Genomic DNA, 9801 nt, shown 5'->3' with positions numbered 1-9801 from the left:
GAGAGAGAGAGAGAGGAGGGAGGGAGGGAGTGAGGAAGAGAGTGAGCGAAACTGGAGACGGGGAGAAGTTTGATGCAATTCTGGTGCAACCGCAGGGTCACTAGCGCGTGTTGGACGATAGAAGTGGCTTCGATACTTGAGACGGCCGAACAGCGCTTAACGTCGATCTTGGAGATAACTCCTTCTGACGAGGTCGGCTATTATTCTCGGAGGGAACCTATCCATCTCGATACGGGCTCATTCCTTCCAGCTTCGAATCCGTTGTTCGCACTGGTAGACAGCGACCGCAGGGAACGTACAAAAACCGAGAGCTGAATATATCGAAGTAGGGCAGTTAAGTCACTCGAATTGAATAAATAGATCGATCGTTTGAATGAAGTGCCATTAAGGGAACATTTTAGCGTAATATAATATTTTTTGCTCGTTAGAATTATGATTTGAAATAAAAAAAAATGTGTATTTAAAATTGATATTGATTTAAAATTGAAAATATAAGAGAAAAATATAGATATCATCAAAGTCAAATTAAAAAATCAATTTAAAAAAGATCAAGGGATTAATATAGTAACATTTCGATGACATTTCGATAAAACGTTTTGCAGGTAGTTTCATTAGTTATCAGTTTTATGTTTGGAGAAGAGGTTATTTGCTTTCACCCGCATCACTTTTTGCGATTTATACGAATTAATAATATGTTAAGCTTATTGTCTCGCTTTATATTTGATTCCGATTTGTTTTATGTTTGACGCAGCTTAAGCAACATAAGTAGAAGATTATCTTAAGTTTGGTTTTTTAAATTAACGGCAACACGCGAAAAATTTATTGAAAAAAAGCAGATTTCTTCCGATTAAAAAATTCTTTTTTACTTTGAAAAAATGTATTTCTTAAAAATCTTATCACGTTTATGAAAATATTTGATTTTGTTAACACTTATAATTCAAAAATTATTAAAATATCTTAAATAATAAAAATAGTTTGTAATTTGTTTTTAACAAATTTAAAATAGATATCGATTAGCAATTATATGTTGCTACTATAACAATAAAATTTTCGGATGACTTTTTTTAGCCTCTTACGAGAGCGAACTGAAGAAAATATATACATAAATCTGCTCTCCTCTTTTTTTCTTTCGCTTAAAATAATTTGTTGATCGCGCTTCTTCTGTATCTTATTTTTGTATCTGGAAATATTAGAAAATGTGTTATATAAATATTATCTATATTTATATTAATTTCTCTGCTTATGTGGCATCTCGATTAATTAAGAATTATTGACATATGTTATAAAATTTTTTCATCTTATTTTCTCTTTATGGTTGCTTCAAATATCTGTGTTTCTAAATTCCTGAGATGCGGTCTGTCTTTCTATCTTCTTCTCTCCCCAGAGAGCTCTTAAATTCTTTGAACCACGAACGGAAGGGAGTAGGTGTCTCGCACCCTTCAGAGTTCACCGTAACTTAACGCCCGAGTCACGGAGCCATCTGTTACCGTTCGTTGGACTTTCACTGTGGGAGATTGTATTTATTTGTTAGTATAAGCAAATCTCTCATGTTTTCGTGAAATAATTAACAATTTACGTTGCATTAGTGACAATGTTTTCACTTCCGTTACTTCCGTTTCTATGAGACATTGTTAATTTTTGGTAAATAAACTCACTATTTTATTATTATCGTAAATAGTAAAAGTTAATAACCGTGTGCTACGATTGTGAACAAGAAAATGAACTATATTTTTGACTTGTAACAGTGAAATATATACGAACTGCACGTATAAAAAAGCGTTGTTACTTCATAAAAGTCGTAAATGTTTTTAATCTCTAATATTCGATCTTTGCAGGTGGCGCAACGTAAACTTTCCGATAATAAAAAAACGATGAAAAACTGTACGACGTCCTGCAATTTAATTTCATTGTCGTGTTAATATTATTTAATTATCTTTTCTTTTTTAATCATTTTATTAATAATAATGCTGATCATTTATAGTTATATAAGAAATTTCTCGATAATTTATTTTTGTATTTTTTATTTAGGATATATACAAAAAACATTGAATTTTGTATCAATTTTGTGCCGAAGGTGATTATAAGAGTTAACGTAAATTAAGATTGGCTAATAAATAAGTAATTTGTCAATGTCAACAACAAATCTAGTCCGAAAAATCTCTGCGGTCAAAGCGGTCCTGACTAAAACGCAAATCTATTTCTTCGGAATAGTAAAACGACGGATAGTATCGCGTCAGCCAAATATATCCCTCGTAGCCCGCGAAGGAACAATCGGACGTGATCCGCCGTCTTCGCTGAATGCTCACTCGTGCTCGCGATCGTACGTGGGTGGACTATGTTACAGTTACAGTGACGAAAACTAACCATGCGTAAAACGGCGCGATTTGCAACTGTGGATGCATTAGCTTGATTCACACACCTGTGATCATCAGGCAACTTCAGCAATTGTTTTAGGGTATTGTTACATAACATTTTACATGATTTTATTTTATAAAATAAAAGATTTAACATGTTATAATGAAAAAACCATTCAATAACTATCGAATTTTTTCTGAACGTAAAAAATTGTGACAATCTTTTTTTTAGATATTAATTTGATATTAATGTGAAAATTTTTCTACATGAAATTAACAGTTTTGCTAAAATAGAAATTTAGCTAGGTCTGAAAATAATTATGTAGGAAGTATAAGGAGAGCAGTGCTGCAAAAAATTCTCGCAATTAATTTGAGCATTCTATATAATGATTTTGATAATTTAACAAAATTATTTTCAGATATTTGTATCTAGCTAAATTTTTAGATATTTCATCAAGACCATTCTTTCCGTGTATCTATACGCGAAGATATTTTTAAACAGAGGGATCCATGTCAGCATAGTTATACAATGAAGTTTCGAGAGGATTATGCGTGTATTGCTTATCCGATAGAGTTGCAAACTATTCTTTTGTCACTTGAGCAGGACGCGCACAAATACTCTCCGCATGCCTGGGGGAGTAGAGGGTACACAAAAATTAACGCGGAAAAAGGCTTTTTTTAGACGATGGCTCAAGACCTCCCATTCTGAAGCGCGGAATTCGATTAGACCTCGAGAGATTCGATTATATAGCAAGATCTTTGCTTCCTCTTCCCGTCGGTTTTCGTATATATATATATATATATATATATGTGTGTGTACATATTCGCGCGTATCGATTCCACTTGCGCATTACAGAGGTGTTAGAAACCGTTCCGTATTCCGGCCGCATTTCTCGGGTAAGATACGCAGTCTTGCGTAGAGACACGCGCGCACACATGGCATGACACGCTAATGCGATTCCCGCTTGTTTCTGTCAGGCCATGTCACGTCACGGCTTTCGTGATCTTCGAATCGAGTGGTCCGCGAATGACGTATGTCCTACGAGCGACACGCATCGCGCGGGAGTGTAAAGGACGTGTCAAGCGCGCGTTCGTTCCCATCGACGGCGTGATTGTCCTTTTGACACGATTCCAATTTTTTCTTTTCACAGCAGTTATCAACGATTCGAATGAGTCGAACGGACATCCCCCCGAGTAAAGTGAAAAGAGAAACAATAGAAATCTCTTATTTCTCTTGGTAAAATAAATTTAACCGCGGGATAAGTCCAAACGCTCAAACTCCCCAGCGGTTTATCGCGACGTAACATTACCGTACTTGATTGATAAAAATTTTATTCAGGTGTACACTTCGTGTTATACGTCGGATTTTGCATGGCGTTACTTTTTTCTGTTATAAAATGTAAACTGTTTCGAACGTTCTTATTAAATCAAATGTGTAAGTGACTTTGTTTAGCCGGCGGTTTAAGAACGGAAGCTTGGGAATCGGTCGGTTCTCTTTCCTTCGAAAGGAGTGTGGCCTATTTGTCGACCAGCGCAAATATTTATGCGATTACTCGGGGACATGGTCTGTTGGGAATCTTTATTATTTCAGAGGGTATCAGACTCCTCTCGGTATCCTCCCGGAATGGCCTCCATCGTTCCCTCCTTTACTACTTTCCTGTCTCATTTTCTCCGCCTTTGATATCCCATCTTTCGGATCCTATAACGGGGCTATGTCGACTAGCCAAACAGAGAATGCTGCTGGTAACTTACGATCGATACTGATGGAGTTTCGATTGAACTTCCGGACGCGTAGGATGCCTGCACGCCTGCTAGAGCAGACTAGCGGAGACAAGACTAGCGATTCTCGACGGTTGAGTGACAAGGCTATCTAATATTATTGTTTTCGCTGATCGGATCTCTTGTGAGTCACTCGCAATCTAGACGTACCCTTATTGTTTTATGGTAGAAAAATATTTGATAGGCGGTGACCAATACGTCGGAAAGGACTACGCACTAATCTTATGGAAAAGTGACCCCCGTCAAAATAGAAATAACCTGTGCGAAAGTATACTTAATGAGGTACTCGACGCCATTGAGACTTTTGATCAATATCTCATAAAGTATACTTTTCCATAAGATCAGTGCGTGGTTTTTTATGTCTGACATTGATTTAATTTTAATAAATTTGTATTTAGATGCTGCAAAGATCCGCATACAACGATATAAATAAAACGTACAAGAATGGGATAATGTGACAGCTCATATACAATATAGATGTATTATATGATATATGCGATATAGATATCTGATAACCGGTTGAAATTATCGGTTTTTCTCGTATCTACTAATTATTATCCATCAAAATTTGAAAGCAGGAAGTTGATTTTATATTATTGAAGACTTTACATTTGATTGAAGATTGGAACGTTAATTTCTATAAATACATTTATTAGTATATATAAACAGTTAAACTAATTAGATACACGGATGATCGTTTTTGTTACAATTTATTATATAGAATCTGCGAATGTACGAAGTTCTTAATAAAGCAGAATATATATATATATATATATATATATGCAAAATGAAATGGAGACAAGAGACGCAATAATTTCGTGGCGAGAATTTATCGGATGAGCAAAAACAAGTCACAAAATGCGATGTCCGAAAATGATCTGTCGTCGACGTTGATTTGTCGAGGAGGGGAGACGATACGCGATTATCGATTATGTTCCACGAATATCTGACACGTCCATCTTCATCGTGCGATCCGATGAATATCTAGGATTTCAAACGAAATAATAGGAACGTCGATACAAGGATCACGTTTCATTTATGTCAATTCGTAGAGTTCCACGAATGAACCTTCTATTAATGCTTACGCTAGAATAACTTTTTACCTGGACGAGATATCATTTTCTTGCAATCTTTTATAAAGTTGCCTTTGTTAATAAAATTTCTGGATTTTTCTAAATATCTTTTTAAGCTTTTTTAAACAAATAATAAAATTACAGTAAATGATAATGCGTTATATCATTTAGTTAATCAAAGTACATACAGTGGATTATTTTTATTTATTAAGCAATATTAATTACTTTTTAAGTAATTACGATTTTTAATTACAATTAATTACGATTTTGTATACTATTCCTTCCATTTATCATTTAGACGTTTCGAAATATTTAAAAAAATATTTTTTAATTTTGTTCTCGCGTCAGACAACAACAGAAATCATAGTCGAAATTCAAGAGATAAATACAATTGGTGCTTGACTGCGTGAACGTCACAATCAAATCTCTCTGAAACGTAATTAAATTATGAAAGCGGTGTGTGGGACGTAGAAATTCGCAAGGTAGCAGCAACACGTGACATTTAATTAATCATTGTTGCGCACATTGGCACTGCGAGAATCCATCGTGGTCGCGTCGCAAAGACGAATGCAGTTACGAAATATCGCGTCTCTCGATAGTTGTAATTTAACCAACGCGTGCGTCAAGGTAAAAAAAAAAGGATATTGAGGAACGAAGGAAAAAAGATATTAAAAAAAAAAAGCGAACTTGATTAATCGGTATTACACTCATAGAAACGAAACTTTTGATCAGCGATGCAAGGAGAAAAACCAATCACCACAGATCGCGCGCGCTTTTGCGTCGAAGGAAAGCGAGTTGTATGATAAATTGCATTTATCGCATAACGTGCAACAGAGCGTTGACCGCATGCCGCTGTGTTTCCCTTTTGCATCGCAATATTCGTCAAGGTGCATCGACGAATTACTATTTGTAATGCAGATCGCACTACACGCGCTGCAATCTGGGTGTAGAAACATTCCCGGCGTCTGCTTCGCATTAATGAGATGCTGCGGTTAAAGTTTCCCTCTCTCTCGATGCGCCTCGCCTCCTCTTTTTGGCGGGACATTAATATCGTGCGGTTGATCGTCCGCGGCGGCTCTCCCCGAGCTTTGTCAGTGTTCTGGACTGCAGCTATTCCTCGCCTTTCGGCATTTCAACGCGCGTTGTCTATTTTCGCCCGCTGCTATTCTCGCAACACGTACCCCTTTCTCCCGTCCGCATATACCCGACGCGCTGTATCGCGTGCGCGTTTCTCGCTGTTACCATGCACCTGTACCCTCGGGCAGCATCAAAATTCTGTATGACTCACATCGCCCGCGAAAAAATAGCTTCTCTGATGTTTGGCCGTGTTTGTCGAAATGGGCAAGCACGCTCGCGATCAATAAACTATTTTCATGCGTATCGAATGCAGATAGTGCAGTCGGATTTTATTTATCGGTGTCGAGCGAGGTTGATGGATTTCTACCATTTATATGCACCACAACCGTCCGCGTGTTCGAATAATCTGAAATTCTTGTTAGAAATTTAATTGACTAATTATTCACGTGTCCCGGCTCGTAGTTTCTCTATTAGGTTCTCCATTGTTGTTGCTCGAAATTAATATTTTATAGTTACCGTTATTTGTTTGCTTTGTTAATTAACAATTAACACAAACATCAACATTGAAATTATGCATATTGCATAATAAATTTCACTATATTGTAATATATCATAACTGTTACGCTCACATGAAATTCAGTTTATCTTTCATATAACATTGAATTTTATTGATCTCCATCGAAAGCGTTGATAAAAGTTATTAAAATCTCTCGTAGTAAGTAATTCCTCCTGAGTCTTTCGCGAAAATTCCGGAAATCAAGTTTGGTTCGGTCGTTGTGTTACAGTGACATCGTACTGTACCTCAACGTAGCGGAGAGGTAACGTCAAAATTGGAGTGAGGATAGGGAGGAAGAGAACGAAATATCGAAAGATGGTTGTGGAGAGATGGAGAATGCACTCTGGCAATCGTTTGAAATGACGGAAAAAGGCCCGTGCACCGTCACCGATTGATCTCTTTGATGTTTTATCCTTGCCAGTTGTGGATTCGATATTCTGTAGGTTTTTGAATAACGTTCTTCTGCCTGGCTTATTGAAGGGAGGCATACATTTCGAGGACGAAAGGACGAATCGCAAAGTATACGATTGTATAAGTGACGTTTGAAGTTTTGCAACATTTTTCTCGCTGCTGGCAATTTGCGCACGTGGCGTGGAAATATTAATACGCCGAAATCAGTCGTCGTCGACTTAAAGTCGAAATGGTGCAACAGATTATACTGTCGAGTGCTTCTCTGCACGTTTGAAAGTCTGAGCTTTGTTGTGCGCGATTGTACACACGTTTCCGATCGTTAATAATTCCGGCCAAGTCAATGAAACAACGTATTGTGTACGTATCATGTTGACGTACACGTTTGACATACTGGTCGAATAAGTCCTGGAATGGTAGATTGCTGTTCTCTGTCATGTAGTCATTGTTTAATATAGTCGGGATAAAAGGTGGTCGCGTGCTACGTTTTTTATTACAACAAAACATAATTAGATTAATCTAAGTAGGTGGCATCGTTTGAAACTTTATGCAGGACATCATTGTTGTCTCATTTACCAATGTTTCAACCTTGCGTTAACCTTGCCTTTATAAAAAATTGTATTAGGACATTTTGCGTGAATCAAATTTTTTAAAAATAATATTTTAATGTCTAATATATTAAATATTTTTGTAATGAAACTTTAGACTGAAATTCCGTTAAATTCCACGTGAAATTAAATGCCGAGTATATGATTCTGTTTATCGATTTAATTCCCCCCCTTTTTTTTAATCACCAAACGTAAAGAGTACTTCGACAGAAAGTTCAATACCAGATTGGTGGAAAAGTATTCATGTCTGAAAGAACGTAATATACAGGTCGCTCTATAAATTTTTTACACGTATTCGAATAACCGATAAATGAAAAGACATATTGGTTGAAATGTAGGTCGCGTGCAGATACGCAAAAATATTTAGCTAACTTGAAATATTTGTGTACTGCTGACACGTCGCGCGAGAAAAAAAAACGTATATAAATTGGGTATACAATAATATATCTTTACTTCTTGAATTACTCTTGCGGGGTATAAATAATTTATCGATGTCAGAATACTCCCATTATGAGAGGTTGAAGCGTAGAGAGTTAATAAATGGGACGGATCATCCATTTCTTCATATCCGCGACGCGCTCGCAGCTTTATCCGGAAACAAGAAACATCCCTATCACACCAAGTTCTCGGGAAGAAGCATTGCAAAATCTTCCTAAAAGCTAGATCGCTTCATAAGTTTCAGGGAGTGAGACAAATCGTCGCATTTACGCTCGCGTCTATCTCCCCGCCGTACACGTCGGAGACCGAAATGGCCCCCTTTGGCGTTCTCCTGCTGGTGGCTGTGTGGAGCACAAAGAGAAAGGAGCGCGGAGCGCCGGCAGGAATCAAATGAGAACGCCAGATAATTAAGCGGATTTAGGCACTCAGACATGGCCACTCCTACCTTCCTCGCGCTTCTCTCTTTCTACGTCAGTTAAACCGCAAGGCGCGAGAGCGCATGGCGATTAATTACGAAAGATTACATCTCGTGATGAGCCCGTCCGTTTTGCCTTTGCCTCTGCTCCGTCCCCGGTGTGTCGTCATCTTCTTTTTTTACCACAGAAGGTATTGTCCCATGCGGCTAATCGATTTTCAAGGCCCGTTTTACCAGTCTGTTGGCCGGACAGGCATATTCAAATGCTCAATGAGAAGATCCAATTTTATTGTTAGAACTGTCCAGTTTGAATAAAATGTATCGCATTTTCGTAGCTTGGGATACATTTGTCTACGTCGCATGGATAAAGTGATATACGGACGTATCGAATGATATTTTAGAATCGATCCAAATTTACGTTTGCGAAAATATCATTTGTTATAACAACTTTCCAAAATTCAATTTCACTATACTTATATCTCACGTCGACTAAATCTCAAATTAAAATTGTGCTGAAATTTAATCCACTTTATATTAAACGATGAATTTTCTAGCAGTCATTTGTATTTGTAAAATTTGATTTGCGAAATCTTTTTGCTTTTAACCGATAAAGTATTTGATGAATTTGAAAGACTTTGTATAACAATTTTAAATATGTTTGGAATTTCTTTCTTTTTTTTTGGATTAAGATATTTGATATCAAATCTGAATCGTAGAGAGATAAAATTTTAGGGTTTTATAAAAGCTTATAAAAGATCTAGTATTCTCGTTACGTGCACAATATCTCGCGAAAAGTTCAAGAAGCCCAAGCAGCCATTTTGGAATACGGTCGCTTCGGAACCCATCCGCCGACTATGCGCGGAATTCGATGGGAATGAAATTTACGCGCCGATACGAGATTCGAATCGAGTTCCATCGCGACGGACTTATGGCAGCGTAAAATTTCATTTCGGTGTAAGATTCGACAGCACCCCGTTGATGCCCTGGAGAACTGTAGAATTAAGAAATGGTCATAGATCGTAGATTGGTTCGGGTATTCGACGAATACATTTTCAGGAAATCACTTGTTATTTCTTCAACAATACGATAGGAT

At 37.1% G+C, this 9801-nt stretch overlaps 1 protein-coding gene across 1 annotated transcript in view; it reads left to right on the top strand.

Annotated features, from left to right (window-relative positions):
* The window catches only part of LOC105462810 (protein eva-1 homolog C-like), a 131268-nt gene that overhangs the window by 48290 nt on the left and 73177 nt on the right, over positions 1–9801 (top strand). The gene's annotated exons all lie outside the window — the stretch shown is intronic.

The sequence above is a fragment of the Wasmannia auropunctata genome, unplaced genomic scaffold (genome assembly GCF_000956235.1).
Source record: "Wasmannia auropunctata unplaced genomic scaffold, wasmannia.A_1.0 LD336095.1, whole genome shotgun sequence".
NCBI lineage: Eukaryota > Metazoa > Arthropoda > Insecta > Hymenoptera > Formicidae > Wasmannia > Wasmannia auropunctata.
The sequence above is the reverse complement of the archived record's forward strand: the minus strand, read 5'-3'. Positions and strand labels throughout refer to the sequence as shown.